We start from the raw sequence: 19142 nt of genomic DNA, 5'->3' as shown, positions 1-19142 counted from the left end.
TCCTTCCCCCTCAGAAGCTGTGTAATGGCGCCTCCTGCCTACCGGCACAAGGAAGCTGCCTCTGGAAGCTCAGCCGACGAGCTGTTTCCTCTTACCCCGCCGAGCTCCCGCCAGGGCTGCAGCGCCGCGTCCCCGCGGGACACGAAAGGAACAGCGGGGTGACCGGGGAGCTCCAGGCCAAGGTCTCCCAGCCCCACACCAGGTGTGGCCCCTAAGAGACCCACCTGAGCTCCCTCAGGCCGTGGCTGGGGATGGACAGGCACCCTCAGAACCCAATAGACCAGGGGACTCACACCCTGTAACTGCGGTCCTCCCCACTGTGCATCACAAAAACTTTGCAGAGATCCAGAGTTCAGTGGAGCTGCCAGGTGAGCTGAACTCTTATTTGCAGGCCCACGTTATGGTAGACGCTGTCTGCAAGGGCCCTGCCTCCTCTTGGGTTATTTTCCTCTGCTTCCTGCCTGCAGACCAAAGAAAACCCCTGGCCGGGGTAACAGCAGCCACCTGGATCACTGTCCTTGCATAACACCTGATGAATTTTGAGCCTCAGCACTATTTGGTGGCTATGGAGCATAGATGCATCCTCAAATTGGGGGTAAGGCAGAGTTTTCCACAGATAGTGACTACAGAAGAAGAAAGGGAAACTCAGACAATGATGATGTCATTCATGCCATTCTGATTCTGTTGCACACAGGTTCAGTACTGTATAGATTAAATTAATTTAAAGCAAGTGGCTTTTCAGAGGATAATGAGGTACCCAGACTTCTCTAGAATATATTCTGTGACAAGTTATTTGTAAGTATGTGTAAGGGGATCTGCCTTCATGTCTAGCTACAATTGCTTCATTTTTTTTTCTCTGTGTATCAGTGTGGCTCAACCAAAACTCAGGCCAAATAAGACAGAGAATACTAAGCATGTAGATTCTGGTCTGCCATACTTAACTCTGTAAATTCCTGATTTTCTCATTGTCAAATGTTTTCCTTGCCAAGTAAATGTCCAATACTCCCAGTAAGCCTGATACAAAGTACAAATTTTGCAAATATAATTAGGACTTCTGTCGATGGTTTTAAACATGAGGCATAAGTTGCTCATGCAGATTTCCTCACATAATTTCTCACATATATGGCAATACATTCAAGTGGATATGGAAATCTCTTTCATTAACACTGAAACAGACATATTTTAATACTCACATCTAAATGTGCTGCCCCTGAGCTGTCTGTGCATGATATATAATACATAATAGATATATATAGTGAACCACCTGTGCATTTCAGCTGAAGAAGATGACAGTACTTCAGCCTTTTCAAAACATCCCTAAGCTATGTCAAGAAACAGTCCTGGTTCCACTCGGCTATGTTTTTCAGTCCTCTGGATGATATGTAGCTGCTCTATGAATGCTGATGAAATCAAAATGTATAGATATACCATAACTTCAAGCGTTTGGATCAGCATATAAAACAAATGTTCTCAGAATATCTCCAAGACTCACACTCCACAAAGCTGTGCCTTTCTTTTGTAAACACAATGAACTCAAGGAGGAATGTTTAAACTCTCCCTTCACACACCTTTGCCCTTATTTTCTCTTTAGTAAAGGAAGAACCTCAGCTTAATGCAGTTATGTCTTTGGTGACTATACATCTGCAGGCTTTCAAGAGACAGTTGTTCTCTCTCAAGCTCTTCCTTTAGGTCCTAAAAAAACACAGACCATGGACTAGATGTGATTTAAATGGAGGCTTTCCCACCAAGGTGGAAGAACATACTCACCTGATTCCCAACGACGATACCTCTATAACCCATCTCTCATGTTAGGAATATCAGGCTCTGGCCATAATGTTGTTTCTGAGTCACCTCAATGCAGACCAAGCTTTTGTCACATCCTATTTCTGGATTTCACAGAGGATGTCTGTCAGAATTATCCAGGTGTGCAGTCAGCTTGTGCATTGGCGTCAGCATTTCAGATAATACTTATCTCTCCTTGTAACTATTTTTTTGTTCTTTCTTTGCATTCAGGAAAGTCCTGGAGGCATGTGGCCTGCAGCCAAACTGCTGCTGTTCAGGACTTTTAATGTATTCGCCACTCACATGACCAAAAATTGAAAAGAGAAGGGTTTTTCTGAGTTTCCATCAAAATCTCTGAAGTGTACAACAGGGAGAGCAAATATTATTTACTTTTACTTTTCTTCATATTTTTTTTCCAGTGATGCATTCAGTTTCATTTAAAGGAAAGAGAGAAGTGGAAGAAGTGAAAGGGAAAAGAATCACTGCGTTTGATAATTTCTCCATTTAAATATTAAAAAGGCTTTGACATTAGCTGGAGAATGCAGGGGTAGGTAGAACCCATTCTCAGGACTACTGCATGCTGGAATCAATTTTCTGGAAGACTGGTTTCGTACTGCCACATCACATCAGATTACATTTTGATTATTATATCTTTTTGACATTAAGAAAGAAAAGTATTTTGCTAATTTTTTAGTATAATTTACAAAAATACAACTGAATTCAGCAGACTTATTGCTGAAAACCATAAAACCACAAGAACTAGGAATGTGTTCATAAGTGTATTTCAATGTGACAGCCAATACTTTGCCAGCTTTCTCAAAGCTATTCATGGGCTTATTGGTCAAGTAAGAGCTAATTGCACTCTTCAAAAATCAGAGGTAACCCCTGAAGAGAAAACCTCATTTTATCTTTATCTCCAGGCCAGAAAATACCGTTAAAATTCCCAGCCATCACTACTGGCTTATGATGCCTTGTCAAAGTGAGTAGGAAAATATCTTTTTAATTCTATGTTCTTCTCCTAAAAAACCCCAAAAATAAATAAACGAATCTTGAAATGTTTTGACCTCAATGCAAAATAAACAAGCAAAAAAGTCATAAGATGAAACTGAAGGACATTTCTGCCCCCCATGCACAAAAAAAAAATTAGTAAAGGGTTTGTTTTTCACATTGAGTATGCAGCATTACAAGACATAAGGAAATCTTTTCTGAAAGTCAGAAACATCTGTAACTACAATTACAATGCCTATGGTACATTATGACTCTGACGTTTAATTGGAAAACTCACTGTACAAGACACTTAAAACAGAATCAAAGCAGGCTTTTTTAATCAGCAGCATCTATTCCAATCCTCTTCATCAAAGACAATGTGGGCAACTCCCTGGCTGACAGCATTGGGACCAGGTTTGTAGCTGATAGGTTTGTACCAGGTTTGTAGCCATGAGATTTGGCATAACACACCAGAGAAGTGGGCTCTGGTCTGATCAGACATTATTTGTTGGCTCTGAGGAGGAAGGGATGCTATCTTGAGAGACATCAGGTCTGTGGTTGCAGCTGAAAGGGAGCTGGCAAGTTTAGCTCGTTTAACAGCTCCATCTCTGTGGCTGCTTATGGGGGTGATTCGAGTGCATCAAGATCCACTCAAATTCCTCACCAACACCCTCCAACCGCCAAAAGTGGAAGATGGGAGAGGGACCACACATAGCCATAGCTCCTGCCTGTTAACAATTAAAATGTGCTTGCAAAAAATTAACAATGAAAATCTTAGCTATGTCATATTCATTCCCTCACACATGAATTATGAGGTGAGCCCTTACTTCTGTACGCATTTGTGATACCACATTTCCCACACTGTAATGTAGTCTCCTTTTTGTACTTACTCAATGTAGGCTGGCTGGCAACAAATTATACACTTTGGGTTTCCATGAATATGTTATATGCACATAAATTGGGTATGGTGGGAGGAAGAGAGCCCATGGGTCAGGCACATGAATAAATAAGAAATAGAAGCAGGTAATAGCCGTGATATCATTCTTGTCCTTTCACAGCATGCTGAAAATGGCATTGTGTGAACAACCTGCACCCTGTAGCTGCTTGCATATATGAAGGCTCCAAATGAAAATTAAACCAATAACTATTGGACCACCTTTGGGACTTTAGGTTTAGGTTTCCCAGTCTGTCCTCGAAGTAAGGAATTGGCTGCACTTTATCCCCATGATACATTGGACAAAAAAATTTTCACAAAGTAGGAAACAGCAGCAAGAGCAAACTTTGGCAAGCAGAGACTAAAGCAGAGGTTCCCAGGTGATCTGTGCCCCACATCAACACAATTTGGTGTGGTGTGAGGTGCCAGCATCCATCAAGCTCCGGCAGCCACCTGTGAGGTTTACAGCAAGTCTGGTCACTCTGCACTCCCTTTGTGCCCAATGGGTGGGAGTAGGTACTTCTAGGGTACCAGCTGACTCACCTGACAAGCTGATATTGAAATGGGATTGTTCCCATCAGATCTACACCTATTTCATCTCCATTGGCTATCAAGGAGACCCAGAATGACTACCTCAGATCTAGGTGTCTACACAGAACACAGAAAATTAGGAGAGGGTCCTTCCACCCCAACTAGGAAATACAAACTAGGAAGTGAGCTTGGGTTTTTTCTTTAAAGGCCCAATAGCCATAGATCATGGAATGGTTTTGGTTGGAAGTTGTGGAGGGCTGTGAGCCCTTGGCACAAGAGCCCTCTGCACTCCCTTGGAGCAGAGAAACCTGAGGGCAAAAAGACTCTCCCCGGAGATAAGCCAGAGATAACCTTCCTCTGGGTCATGGTGACAAAGTGAACCACCTCCAGCATGCCTTGTTTCTATAAGGTAATAGCCTGTACCCAGCTGGCTGATTGGTTTCTACCCCACCCCCTGCCTTTCCCATAAAAAGCCCCTGTTTCTGCCTCTGATTAGGGAGATTTTGTCCCTGGCCCTTCCTTCACAGGGGCTGCTGGACAATAAAAGTTGCCTCTGTGGAATTGCCAAATGAGGCTCCTGTCTGTGAGTTCACCTTGGGTGATTTCACAAAAAGCTGAATCACAAGAGCTGGAATCACTTGTAGCTGAGAGATTGCTACACTTGCTGAAATTACCTGCTACCCAGGGAGGCCTGCCACCACCCTTGGAAGAGTTGTTCTTTGCCGGATGCTCTCTCTCGGAAGGTCACAGCATACTGGTGCTGACCAGCATCGGACCCCCTGTGATAGGAAGTGACTTGGAAAGTTGCCCTCCTTAATTTGTTTCTTGTTAACAGAGAAGGTCTCATGAGTGAAGTGGTGATTGGTGACCATTTTGGCCACAGCAACTACAAAGTGATTAAGTTTAAAATCTATTGACAGGAGGAGAAGTGCCATCAAAACTTCCACCTGAGGAAAGCAGGCTTCAGACTGTGCAGGGAATTAGTGAATAAGGTCTCCTGGGAAAATGCATTTGAAGGTGCTGGGGTCCATCAGTTCTGGCTGCTTTTTAAGGGCACAGGAGTAGGCAATTGCTAAATGTCAGAAGGGAAGCAAATGAGGCAGAAGACTGGTTTGGCTGAGGAGGGATCTTCTTTTGGAGCCAAGGCAAAAAAGGAAGAACCATGGTTCTCCCAGTTGACTGTGAACTTGTGTGGGATCTGGTCCTCCAGCTGGATCCCTGTAAGTCTATGGGGCTTGATAGGATTCCCCCTGCCATGGAGACATTGGATGATCTTTAAAATTACCTCTTTCTACTTAGTTTTATTCTTTTTTCCAAAGCCACAGCCATGAAAAATTCAGATAGAATACACTGTGGTGTGCTGACATGCTTGCAGAAAGAGCAAGGGTTCTGATTTTGATGTGGAAGAGCCATTTTGAGGACTTTCCGGCCTGTTGGGAAGTTTCGGGAAGTGGAAGAATTGGAATGAAAATATAGAGAAAAAGTAAACTGATGCACACATAACCATAACAAGGAAACCTCTAGATGCTCAAAAAATACAGGTTAGTTCATCAACTATCTTTATTGGTAATGTTTCTTGACTTCCAGTGTAACACGGGAATTTGCCTCAGCCCAGCACTAGTGCTGCTTATGAGGCCCCAGTGGTGGTGACCGTGGCGCAGCCTGCACCAGGTGGCACTGCTAGAGCTGCTCTGGAGGAGCAACAGGGGTTTCACCAGGAACTCTTGCAAGTAGCAGAAGAATCCAGGCCTAGTATATTAATTCTATTTAGCATATAGGATTTGGGTTTCTTGATTTTTTTGAGGTTTCATTTCTCTTTTTTGTTCCTAGGACTCCACAGTAATGTTTGGGTTGAAATTGTCAAATGGTAGTGCTATTTGTGAAAAGTTCCTGTCAAAACTGATTTATGTGATAAAATTCAAGAAACTTCATTAAAAATAAACTCTGATGTGCCTTGCTAATTTATTATATGTAAGAAATGGTGCATTAATGCCTGGAATCACAGGGACCACATTATCACAGGGCTCTATTGTCAATAGATTTTGTGGATTTGGACGCAAACATTTCCAAACTATACACAGAGGTACAAATTGCTTCTATTTCTGTGGATAAAAACTGGGGAATAATCAGATGATTGCAAGGCTTAACACTCTTTGGAGAGACATCTCAGTTTTTAGAAGTGTGTGAGTACATCTGTGACAGGGGTATTTTCTCCTTCTGCTCGTAGTTTGGTATGTTTAAAAAACCACCACTGAATACCATTATAACCAGATTGAGGAGAAGGAAGGAAGGAAGGAAGGAAGGACGGACATAAATAATTTCTTAACAGTGGCATTCTTTCAAACGAAAGTTTTCCTGTATATTTTCTAAATTTCAAGGTGTTTGAGCCCCTTTCCACATTTTCAAGTATAAATCTGAAAAGAAACAAACTATTTCTCTGAAGGTGAACTTGTGGCTTTTTCGATGACTGGAGTAGTATTTTGTTGTTTGTTTATACTGAGTTGGCCACATAACTCTCAGGTAGAGCATCTGTATTTCTGGACTTCTGCTCCAGTTCTTATGTCATCTGCTCAAGGAAAATGCTCAGACTGTCTGAGGATTGAGCAGCCACTTCTTTGAAGCAGTTACCAGTACAGCTTCTGACTCCAGCCCTCTGCCAGCACACATTCAACCAGCCTGCAGACATCAGTAGCTGGCTTTCCCCCACTCCGAGGTTTCACATTAAATTGCTGTTGAGACTCTGTGACATAAATTAAGAACAGAAAAACCGGTTTTAAGCTTACAGCTCTGAAGAAATCACTAAATGAATTCTATTTTGGCAGCTTGCTGCTCACAACTCAGAAAATACGACAGCAAAGCAAATCACATGTCCAGTGTGTGTTTTATAACCCTGCACAGACTAAGCCATCTTGTAGGCACATGCTTGACTATTTTTAGTGGCTGTGCTCCTGCAAATATGGCAAAGTCCTTTAGCGTTGGCGAGTCACTAGGGGCTACTTGAAAAGTAGCAAGGGATGTCAGTTGCTGGAATTTTGACTGAAAATAATAATACCTGGATTTCAGATTTGCTGCACAGATTTGCCAAAGAGCAAATGAAGTCAGCTCTGGCAATGTGACGATTCCCTGATTGCTGCCTCCAGCCATGAAAGCACAGGATCTGACTGTGTTTTATTTTCATCACTATTGCTACAGCATCATTTTAAAGGTACATGATGGCCCGTGGGAATGCCAGTTTTCCAGGATGTCCATCTGGGAATCAAACAACTCTCCTTCAGTTCCGAGCAGGCACTGTGGTGTATCCAGAGGACCTATAACTGACACGGCCCATTAGTCATAGAAACATCCCACTAAAATTAGCGGCAGCTTTTCATCTTTATGGGCCTCATGCCTCCGTCCATATGTAGAACATACAGAATGGATTTTTCTTTTCTTGGCATGTAACCTCGTCTTTCCGGTACTTTGGTTCCAGACCTTCATGAGCAATGCAGGTGGCTTTTGTTGTTCCACAGCTCATATTCTTGACAGTTACTGCATCTACACAATACTTCTGGATTCAGCCAGGCTGAAACATTCTCACAAACAGTTACTTAAGATTACCAGCATTAGCACGTAAATATAATAGTAATTAATAACACTTTGGCTTCTTGAAGATTCCTTATGCTGCTCTGTTGGCTCTATTTCAACAGCACCTAAAAAGCCAGAAGCAAGGTCTCTGCCCACCCCAATCTTGTTTTTAAGCTTTCTGTAGTTTGTTTTTAAGGTGTGCAACCGAGGCATGGGGATAAACTACTGTGATTTTCTCTTTGAGTGGCCAAGGTTTTTATGGCCACTTCTCATTTGGTACTGTATGTATTTATTCCTCTGTTGGGTCCCAGATGGAGACAATTCAGACCTGGTTTTTAGAGGTGTTGGGCAATTAATACTTTCCATGCGAGCCAAGTGGAACTGTGACCATGAGGTACTGTGCTAAATATGGCTTCTGGTTTTTTGAAGAGAGCACACACAAGGCACCATTTAAACAGTGTTTAACTCATATCTTCACTCTGAATCTAAACTTATAGCAAACAGGACTTGAGTTACCTCTGTGTCATTTACAGCATTTATGAAATGAGTAAGGGATCCAATCAGATATTTTACATGGGCAATATATTCCAAAAAGAAAGTCCAAGACTTCTCAATCCTACCCTTCTACTTGAGTTTCTTGCTTGCTGCCTCAACATATAGGTCAAACACTAAATAAGAATCTCCTTTTCTTATTAAATAGTTACTCCAAAGTAGGGGTGAGGTTGTCAGTGGTGCTGTTGTGGCACTATTGCTTTACCTGGCACACTGGATTTTATTTTCCAGTGCTGTAAATACACAAATTTTCCAAAGCATTTCACATGTTTAGAAAGGCAAGACTATGCCAGGATGTCTTATTTGAAGTCCCCAAGTTTATATATCCCATTTTCTAAAAATAAAATAGAATATGTAAATTGCCTGGCTAAAACTCAGGGGGATACTTGGAGTTTACTTAACAGTAGGGACAGCACTTTTGTGCCATACTGTGCAACATATTGCAATGCAGTTAATGGCTGTTCCAATCCAGAAATAGAAAAGGTGATTCATTTTGGTTTGGAATGAAACAGCAGCATGTCTTGATGCTACTAATAAAAGCCTTTCGGGTTTTTCTCCCTGCAGGCTTCATTGCAATAATAGCAGTGCTTCTGTTAGCTCATTATCAACATTGCTGGCAGCGGAGGAGGCAGAATTGGTTGCACATTCAGATTATTATTGTCATTACAACACTTTATATTGAGACTCCTTAAACAAGAGGATTTATTATCCTTAAACAAGGATTTACAAGATGAGTTAGAGACAGTCCATCAATAGAAGCTGTTATAGAATGTATTGCTACAAGGACTGATTAGCCTTTGATTGACACCCTGCGAAAAATCTGCTAACTACCCATTACCTGTTTGTAAATGGAGCTGTAGCATGCAGACACATGCATTTGAGGAACATGAAGGACCATCTGGGGGATTGAATCTGCTTTCCTGCACATTACAGGTCACAACATCCTGCCAGAGGAGTTCTGCAGTGAAACAGAAGTTTCTGGATGAACTATTTCATCTATCCTAGAAAACCATCTCTTTTAAACATGAAGTTCTCAAGAATCCTTAATTACTCAATATTTAAGCTTGAAAAAGGCAGTTGCTGATGTGGTTTCAGATATTAGATATTAAATAGTCTGCTACAGCAAAGATCCTTCCACTACTGCAACCTTCTTCTCTCTCACTTGCTTTCTTCCACTTCATTTACATTCTATGTTCTATATAAAGTAATAATCATTACTTAAGATTTAGGTTTTTGTAGAACCTGAGCTCCATCCAAGCTAAGGATCAGTCATGCTGATGTTATTATGAGCATATGCTAACCCATCCTTCCAAAAATTACATAGGCAACACTTAATGGATAGAGTAAAAATTAAAAGGCTCAGAGGCTGGCCACAGAGAATGGAGTAAATAAGTAATGGATACATGCAGCTCCTTGCCACTTTCATACCATGGTGAGTTTTCTCCCCAGAGCTGCACCTGCAGGGCTATATGCCTTGGGAGAGCCCTCTGGAAAAGGTCTCCCTCCCTCAGAGAGAGATGGTGGCCAGGCTGCCTCCTATGGGTAATTTGAAATAATGAATTAAAACCAAAACTAAGATAAAATAACAAAAGAACAAAATATCACGCATGCTGCATCACGCACAGGATCACTGGATTTTGGTGGTGTAGCAGACAAGACCTGTGAGATCTGCCCAAACCACTGGTGTTCCTGTATCCATGGGGTTTGTGTCATAGCCTCCCTTTCTTACAGACCACTCTTGCCTTCCACACCCCCTCATGCTTCCCTTTAGCAACCCTCCTGTGCTGAGCTTTTCTGAGCACACAGAGTGACCTGGTGTGGAAACCCCAGGGTTCACTTCATATTCCCTCATAAAATAACTTGGATCATCTCTTGTTCTCCTTGAATAAATGCAACACATTCTGCCTATTATTTTGCCAAGGTGTTTAGGAACAGTAAAGCTGGGAACTGCAGAGTGCTGGCAGGCCAGGCCAGGAGCTGTGCTTGCTGCAGCAGTATTCCTCCACCAGCTGGTTCTGCTTCCCTGTAATTTGTTCAGGATTTACTTCAGGACCTCTAAGTTCAGCTTCTGCAAAATATTTATTAATTTTTTTTTCTCTTTCTCTCTCTCTGAGAGAACCGTTCCCCCTCTATCTTTTTTTAGAAGAGAATAATTTGCCACTGGATTAGAAACAAATTAGTACTGTGTGGGCAGGGCAGCTCTGCCTGTTTCCCAGACACATGTATTGTATTTGCTAATTCTTTTCATCATGAAAATAGCAGAAAGGTAGAGGTGACATCAAATGTATGCAAGGAGCTCACTTAACAGAGGTAGATCTAAAAAAGAAATGAGGCTTCATCCTCCACAGTTATAAATGTGTTCCATTCATTGTGACTGCAGTACACTCCTAAGGCTGGTGACTTTGGCAAATTCATAGCTCAAACCACTATTGACATGTAGCTTAAAACAATCTTCTCAATTGAAAGATGCTGTTTGGTCTGGTTATTAATTACTTATTACACATATCTGCCTAATTCCTTGTCTTTTGAAAATGTTGGACTATATGCCTTGGTCATTAGATTTAATATTTGCCGTGTCCCTAGGACAGCGAAGGTTCTCAAAATTTTCCTAATTAAGAGAATTTGTGATGTAAGGCTAAAATATGATGTAAACTGAAAACAAAGTCTGTGATTGAAATAAGAATTTTTTTACCCCCTTTTAGAAAAAATAAAAGAATGTTCAGATTGTTCACTTCGACACACTTTGAGAGCAAGCCTACTTGAATATAATGCAGAACTGAAGAAAAAAATAACTTCAAGATAAATGAGGTATTTTAAATCAAGAAGTGTGTTTAATTTGATCAGAATTGAAATACCTTTTCTTTCATTTTTGTGCTGGCAAAACTAACAAAAAAGTCATTTTGTGTTGACCTGAAACAATTTTTTCCTAAGTTTAGACAGAGAGTGGAAAGATTAGTTATTTAGACAGCACTACTCCTAAATTCAAAGGCTGTGCCATTTCCAGCAGGCTATCCTTCCTGTCTTAAATGAGCTTTTCATCCTTATATATATGTTTATAACAACTGATGAGAGAAATATTGAGTAATCACATAGATCACAGTCAAAGTTTCAAAATTCCTTTAACTATTTGACCTTCCTTTCTTGGAAGGGGATCCTATGTGTGTGCAACTTATTCATCATTCCAGTTTATAATGAGATCTTTTTGTTGTTTATTGTGGCCACTTGTTGTTGTTTTAAAAATAAAACCTTTCCATATTAATCTGCTCCATCTCCTGAATTGTGGGAGATAATTTACAGTGATGTGCCTGGCCTTAAATAAATGCAGGTTCGCTTACAGTAGGAAGAACTGTTGGAAAAAATACAATGAGTTGGCCCCAAAATAAACATACCTTACTTTTCCATTTTGGTTCGGCCAATGGCTGTGTGATACTCAGTATATAGGAGCAGGATGTTTGCTGACCATCCTACAGATGTCTAATGTTTCAGTCATGCTGAATGAATCACTTTTGCTCCGTTGGCTCACAGAGAAGCAAATAATGTTTTTCTGATTCATCTTCTAGAAAGATATGACTTTGGAGAAGCTATTTATGAACTCAAGCACACTAAGCAATCTCTTTGTTCTTTAATTCCTTCCCCATTTTTCTACTTATAACACCTTTTCTGACTTAACCATGTGCAGCATAAACCTTGTGTCATGTGTTACAGGGTAGAAAATCTAAAATGCTAAACACACTAGTGCTCTTTGGGTAACACCTACAATCATAATGAAGTGTTTCCTGGCACGCCACACACTGTACCTTAAATCACTTTTATATTGGGCTCTGTAAGTGTTTGGGCTTTTTCCCTGTTTCACCTCTACGTTGGTTCCTGAGAAAAGGGAGCTGGGATGTAGTAGTCAGCCCCTGTCCAGGCAGCGGCTCTGGTAGAGGTATTTGCCACCATCATGTTCAGCAGAATTTGGTGTTGAGCTGAACTGTTCCTACAGGCACTGCCCCATGTTGGGACAGGAGCATCAGCTCTGTCAGCAAGGCTGCAGAGAGGGGAACCTCTGGCCAGAGCCAAGGAAGGAGGGGTGAGGGGATCTCGGTGGCAGAAATATCTTTTTCTATCACAGCAGGCTCCAAGAAGAAGGATTTGTCTAGAGATTAGCACTAAAACCCCAGTTCAGAAACATTGTTAAGCACATGTGCAGCTGAGAGCAAGGCACTTAAATGTCAATGGGTTTTCTCACGCTGTTAAAATGGGTATGCACTCCAGGGGTTATTAGGGAAGATCTGCAATTTTTTTAAGGACAGAGAATTTTTAGAGAGACCTGAGAGAATAAAAGACAAGAAAACTGAAAAAGAAAAAAAGTCATTACACAAGGAAGAAAATCGTACAAATGTTGATAATTAACCAAGAATTCAACAATGCTGACAGAAACCTAGGAAAGATGATTTAGATTAGATATGAGTCTGAAATGAATTGGAAATACTGTGTGTCTCCAAAACATGTTACAAACACCTCAGTTGGGAAGATAATCATCTTTTTCCTTGATTATGCTGGAATTAAGTGTGACAGCTGTGTATTTTAATTGGCTATGAAGATCTTCATGTTCAGACCTTACATTTGCTGACTGCTGAACATTGTCCTAAACAGCCTGATCATCTTGATGGCAATGACTACCTACAGGCCATAGGTTCTATTCAAACTAGATTCCTTGTAATCTTGTCATTATTTGAAAATTACCAAATAACAATTACTGGTCGTAAGAGAAAGACCTAAACTTGCATTGCAAGTCTGAGAGAAGTAGATATTATTTGATCTCATATGTGTTATCAACACTGCTTTCTGTAGATTATGATGGTCTATTTATCAACAATTAATTGTATCTGCCAGTTTATTACTACCAAACTATTAACACTGTTGCTAGAACCATCCTTCTGCAACTCTGCAGATTGTATAAAGTTTTGCTGCTCCAAAAAATTCCACAGTTCTGCAAAAGATGGTTTTGTTAAGGCAACTCCAAGAATTACCTGTATCTGTGTCCTCAGATTTATAGAATTCATTTAAAATGAATGGACATTAGTATCAGGATTGCGCTGCCAAGCAGCAGCAAACCAGCAAGGGCTGGAGCTTCATCAGCTCGCAATCCTCTATTCTGGGGACACAAAAATTCTGCAAGATTTCTCAGGAATCTAGATAAAGAAAAGGAATATCTACCCAGAGAAAAAATCTGTATAGAAGTGTACATTAAAAAATAATGCTTATGTAATTGCTATTAAATATTAATTAATAAATATTGTTATTAAATAAAATGGAAAAATAAGATATGACTAGGAGGCAAGTTATATGAATTTAATTAAAATAATTTTTAAAGTGTGAGTTAAGCAGGACTATAGAAAAACATTTGATTTCTTCCTTTCATTTCAGTGGCTTCCATTAATTCCTCACAGAAATGGGCTCAAGTCACTGGTGAAGCCACAGTGAGGTAAGCCAGGGCGTGGATTTCTGGAAGATCAACTGCTTCACCCATGGATGACCTTGTTCTACAGCCAACATAGGTAACTTACTTGACCTTTGGTATCTAGGCTGGACATTTGTATGTCAGATCAAATGAATGTAAATCCAGGTTTAGAGGTTAAAAAAAAAAAAAAGAGTTACAGAGTATTTTAAATATTAGACAAAATTAGTTTATAATTACTGCAGATGTTATATTTTAGGTTTAAAAAGTCCTTAGGATTAAGGTCAGAAAAGCTCCCTCACTGATAAAAATATTTTATAGACTATTTACAGAATAGTCTCCAAAATAATATTCATCATTGTGTACACTTCTTTGGAACTTTTAACTTCCTAAAAATCAAAATAATAAGAGGCTATTGTGCAGAAGAAAATCCAGCACAGGCCAGAAGATACACCAGATAGGCTAGTGTTTATCTATTATTTGCATCTGCTGTGACTGTGAATGAAACACTGAATATAACCTTCATTTACTTACTTTAAGAGTATTTTAAGGACTAATTCTAAAGCAAATATTCCCCATTCTGCACATATTCTGACTTACACTCATCTAAGCTAGGGACATTTGCAGACAGCTTGGCACAGGTAACCAAATATTATTTAGTTAGTTATTATCATTGTGGCTTCAGTTTCTTCTCTGAAATGGCTTGGATAGTTTTCCTGAAAAATGATAATTTCTCACTTTATCCATTATCCACTCATAGTTCTTGTGTGAGCTCCAGGGAGGACACACATTTCTTCTCAAAGTTTTCAGAAAGCTCCAGCTGAAGAATCCTGTAACTGGAGTAATTTTTATTGCCTTAACACTCTCTTCTTCAAGCTGTATCTCTCCAAAGAAAAGCCTAAGGCCATTCTAACAAACCAAAGGATCCTGACCCTTTAAAAATCACCTCTGATCTTGGAGCAGAGTTTCCATGTTTCAAATGAATGCAGCCTTCCTTCCCAATCTATTTTGGATTTTTTTACAATCCCCATGTTAGCCAGGAAGTCTCTTAAGCTCAGCTCCTACTAGAATAGTTTTATACCTTATACCTTTGACAGGAACTGCTGGCATTTGCCTGCAGGAAGCTGATGTGATTTAGGAGGGGATAAAACATGTACATGTTTGTTACTTGAGTTTTACAGCTCTGCAGGGAATGAAAATCTTTTTCACAAAGGATTTAAAACCTTGGCTTTTTTCCCCACTAGAAAATTTCAAAATTCTCTGAAGGGAAATTGCGAGATGAAATTAATTTGGGGTCAATTGAAAGGTTTCAGTCTGACCAAACCCAAAATCCTTTTAATTGTGTCTTTCATATGTATTTTTTTACATTACATTATAATATACTGAGCAGCATAAAATATGAGATGCTATTCCTAATGCTTTAAAGAAAGTCTTGAACATATGGCCCAAACGTAACTGATACATTGGTGTCTAGCTGAGTTTATGGAAACCCTAAAACAACAACTGTGGGAGATGTGAAATGAGCTATTCATCCTGACTTGTGTCCAGGAGTGATACTTAATAACAGTGATATTTAAAATAGTTTATCAAGGAGTATGACAAACAGAATAGGAGAAAAGGGCATAGTACAGGAAAGACCAGGTATTGTAAGAGACAGCTTAATTTGGTGCCAAGAACAAACTATATTTGCTAAAACTATATTTTGACATAGTAATAAATGTTCTTATATCCTTGCATACTTATGCGCTTTCCAAAACAAGACACACAAAACCTCCAGCAGCAATGAAGCTCTGCTAAGGGGAAGAAGAGTCTCAGGAGACAAATTTTTTGGTGCTGCCAAAACCAGCACTGGTTTAATGCACGGTCATTTGCACTGAGTGGTAAAATATTTTGGTGTATCATTTGACTGAAACCTGTTCCTTCAGAGGAGCTTTCTATCCTCTCCACCACCACCACCATATTAGCATTATTGCTTCACAAGCTTGAAGGACAGGAAGGTAATCAGGAACAGTCAACATCAGCCGGTCACACACCACCAGCCCAAGTGCTTTTGATGAAGAAATGAGTGTCTGTGCAGATAACATGTAATACACTCTGACTTCTGTAAAACTGTTGACACCATCCCACACAGTATTTTCATGTGTAGTCTGAGGAAATATAGGCTAGACAAACTGTCTTCAAGATGGGTTGAATACTGGCCAAGGCACCTCATTCTAATTAGCATCTCAGTATCAATTTGGCAGCCAGAAACAAGCGGAGCAGCCTGGGAGCTGATAGCAGGACTGGTGCTCTTCATCATCTTTTGCTATTTTGCTTTTTTGACCTGGATAATGAGACAGAAGCCACCCTTGTCAAATGTGTGGACAATACTTAATTAAGCAGAAAAGGCAGGGTTTGATACACCCTATAACTGGAGTTTCAAGCCAAAGGGACCCTGACAAACTTGAAGATTAAGCTAACAGAAGTCTTACAAAATTCAGCCAGGATAAATGCAAAGGTTTGTATCTGGGGCAAGCACAAGTCAGTGAGTTAATTGTCTGAACAGCAGCATTTTTGAAAAGGACCTTTGGCATTTAGGGAATACCAGACTAATGGACACCAGGATCAGAGCTTGTGCTCTGATCACAAGCACAGGAAACTGCATAATGGATCACATTAGGAGGAGTGTGGCCAGAGGAAGGCCAGATGAAGTTGCCCTGCCTTTCAGCAGTGATGGGAAGGCAAAGGGGTGATTTAACAGCATCGTACAACTCTTTGAAGGACAGTTGTAAAGGCAATGGGACCAAACTACTCTCAGGAGTAGCAAATGATTTAACACAGGCAAGAGCAAAGTGCTGCAACTTGGGAGGTTCACCTTGGACATCAGGACTTCTTCAATAGGATAGTAATGTAACACTGGAACCCACATCCAGGTGGAAGGTCTGTCCTGACAGGGTTTCAAGAATCAGCTAGGCTTGGCCTCAGCTGGTCTGATCTACTGTAGTAGTCCTGCTTTAATCAAGATATTGTACTAGACGACCTCCAGAGATCCCTTCTAGTTCCCTTATTTCCTTGATCCTCTGATTCACTATTTTTCCTCCCCTCCCCTTCAACATATTGGGAAGGTCAAATGAAAGTTAAGAAAAAAATTACTCTCAGAATATGAAGCCATGTAAAAATGACCTCGGTATACTCCTTTAATTTAGACACAAATTTTAAAATATAATTTGAAAATAATAGGAGGACACAAGTGTGTGAAGTGGATCACCAAGATAATGTGACTTGTTAAACCTTTATTGCTTAAGGCAATACAAAGCAGAATGTATTTCACTTGATTACTTTATCCTACATCCTTTACAGCAATGACAACGCGAAACCTAAATCCCTCCCTTCCTTCCTTACTTTCCTGATTCTGGGCAAGATCTTTACTCATCAGTACAGTATGCAAAGATTGGGAATCACCATGACTCATTGGAATGATTTCAGCAAACTGAAGTCCCTCAGGCACTCTGGTTTGTGAGAGAAGGTAGTAGAGTACAAGTCTGGCCACAATCCGGAATTTAGGTCCAATACACTGACTCAATCCCACTTTATACAAAATTTAGGCATGACTACAAACTACACTGTCCTTTTCTCTGATTATAGATGCATTGAAATTCTCTGTTAAGGTGAAAAAACCCAAACATATGAGAATCTGCTGAGGTGATATCATTTCATTTCACTTCTAGTGAAACACCACTGACTGGACAAAAGTCACCAAGACATTTACCCTAAATCAGTAACTTCCCAGAAACTCAACTTCACACAGCCTTGGGAGGAGTTCAGTGTTACTTTTTAAGATACATGTAAGATAAAATTAATGTGGTGGGAAACACTACCTACATATGATTTCCCAAGTAGACAGATAATAAACAACACAGTGAAACAGGAACCACCAGAGAAGTTTGCTCAAACAGAGAATTGGAAGTTGTTAACACAGAGATTCTGAAAATGGGCAGTTCTGGCCTCTGGAGAGACTTTTTTCAGTCTGTGTGGCCCTTGGAATATTTTCATCCAAGAGGAGTTCCCTTGGATGAGATCCTTGGAAAATATTTCCCTTTGATCTCTGGTGTATTACTCCTCTTTTGCAGCCAGCCAAAGTTTAAAACTAACTTGACTCCCCTTTGACTGATACAACTTCTACAGTCAGATACAGAATTAGTATAGCAGGGATCAGAAAGACCCCAAGAAGCATTGCAAATAATCAAAACCCTGCTCGTGTTGGGCAGTGGTAAAATGAAAATTTTGGATATGTCCGGAAGAGACTTGTCTCATCAGCACCAGATGGTTAGACAGACATGGGCTATGGAGAGAATCATAAACTAGTTGAGAACTCACAGTTGCACAGAAGACAATGCAAGCAGATCAACTCATACCACCTGGGAATCTGGGCTCTGAAGACTGAAGTCATAACAATAGAACTAAAAATAAGTTCCCACAAACTGGCCCACTCATCAGCACTGTATCTTGCCTTAGTGAAGCTGGAGATCTGCTACTAATACAGGCTTCTCTGCCCTAAATCATTTATTTTGGCAGCTCATAAAATATGGAAACTCTAACACTCAATATTCCCCACTCTCTCATGATTACTGTTCAGGGACAGACTCTTTATATCAAACAGAAACTTAAAGATTGTGGCATGTTATCAAAACCATAATGAAATCTTGTGCAAGCACAGTAATCAGAGAGGGCTATTTGTCAAGACATACTGTAGAGAAAAACAAAATCCCACAGTAGAAACAGGAGTGCTTGCTCTGCCGAGAGACACTGTGAAAATTAAATGAAGCTCTTTTTTCCTCCTCTTTAATCAAAACTCAGTATGAAAACAAAAACCTTACCAAATAACTTTTGCTGATGAAAAAAAATGTTGGCTGGAAAGGAGCAGTGCATAATTTATTCTGAAATAACATTAAAAGGGGGATTGTTCACATAGATATTTCTGAGTGTGTGATCAAAAACTTTGGCCCTGGGGGGAGCTCATGTTACTGCCACTACTGGGTTGAGGCTGGATTTTACTCTCTCTGTGAGACAGTCAAAACCTGGGAAGTTGCTCAGGGAATGAAGGTGTGGGCAGATCTGATATTACTTAGAAAGTCCCTGGTGAGGGCATGCCTGTGTTTTGACCCCACCTGCTGCAGGAGGTTACCCATTCTATCCACAAAATAACTGTAGAGGTTTAAACTTGACTCACTGCTTAATGAAGAGAAGCGGGGAGTTACGTGCTCTGGGATCTCCTTCTGGCTGTGCTATTGATTTGTGAGCCACAGGCCTACTCAGTAAATCAGGGATAACATTATTAAGTTACTTAAATGGACTGTTGGGATGTTAATT

The sequence above is a fragment of the Corvus brachyrhynchos genome, unplaced genomic scaffold, assembly GCF_000691975.1.
Source record: "Corvus brachyrhynchos isolate BGI_N302 unplaced genomic scaffold, ASM69197v1 scaffold116, whole genome shotgun sequence".
Classification (NCBI taxonomy): domain Eukaryota; kingdom Metazoa; phylum Chordata; class Aves; order Passeriformes; family Corvidae; genus Corvus; species Corvus brachyrhynchos.
The sequence above is the reverse complement of the archived record's forward strand: the minus strand, read 5'-3'. Positions refer to the sequence as shown.